Source organism: Propithecus coquereli, unplaced genomic scaffold (genome assembly GCF_000956105.1).
Source record: "Propithecus coquereli isolate 6110/MARCELLA unplaced genomic scaffold, Pcoq_1.0 Scaffold617, whole genome shotgun sequence".
Taxonomy (NCBI): domain Eukaryota; kingdom Metazoa; phylum Chordata; class Mammalia; order Primates; family Indriidae; genus Propithecus; species Propithecus coquereli.
This window is the reverse complement of record NW_012152141.1, coordinates 257,356-258,216: the sequence shown is the minus strand read 5'-3', so window position 1 is coordinate 258,216 and position 861 is coordinate 257,356. Positions and strand designations below refer to the sequence as shown.

At 27.8% G+C, this 861-nt stretch overlaps 1 protein-coding gene across 1 annotated transcript in view; it reads right to left on the bottom strand.

Annotated features, from left to right (window-relative positions):
* LOC105822490 (zinc finger protein 493-like) overlaps positions 1-861 on the bottom strand; it is a 244,118-nt gene that overhangs the window by 242,091 nt on the left and 1,166 nt on the right. The gene's annotated exons all lie outside the window — the stretch shown is intronic.

Here is an 861-nt window from a genome sequence, read left to right as displayed (position 1 = left end):
AGTAAGTCCTTTCCTTTCAAAAAATTATGTAAATATTCACGGACTAAACTTCACAATAAAAAGCTGTAAACTGAATAAAGATAGGGATTTAAGAAAATAAAAAAAAAAAAAAACAAGATCCAACTATACACTGTTTCCAAGAGACTCACCTTACATCAAACAACAAAAATGGACTAAAAGTGGCAGGACAAAAAAAGATATTGCATGCAAATATTAATCAAGTTAGAGCAGGGGAGGTCACAATTAAGCACAATGTATTTTGAAGGAAAACTTGTCCTATTTTATAAACTATGCTCTAAGTCAAAACTGTCACAAAAGACACAGAAGGATATTAAATAATAATAAAAGTGTTGATTCACTGGGAACCTATGGTTTATTTTTTATTATATATGTAATATATAAAAAATATTATATATACGCACATTGTGTGTGTGTCAATTCAGGCTTGCCAAATATAAAGCAAACATTGACAGAATTGAAGCAAGAAATACACAGCAATATAATAATGCTAGGATATTCTGATAACCTCACTTTCAGTAATAAATAATAATGCAACACATAATATTAATAAGGGAACAATTGAAAGCACTATAAAACAATTATTCCTAATAGACATATGGAAAACACTCCACGCAACAACAGAATACAGTCTTCTCAAGAGCACATAAAAAATTCTGCTGGATAGAACAACTATTGGCCACAAAACAATTCTTTACAAATTTTTAACAATTCTTTACAAATTTTTAAAAATTAAAATCTTACAAACTATTATTTATAACCAAAATGGAATGAAACTAGAAATCAATAACAAAAGGAAAACCAGAACATCTACAAATAAATGAAAATTAAATGGCAGATTTT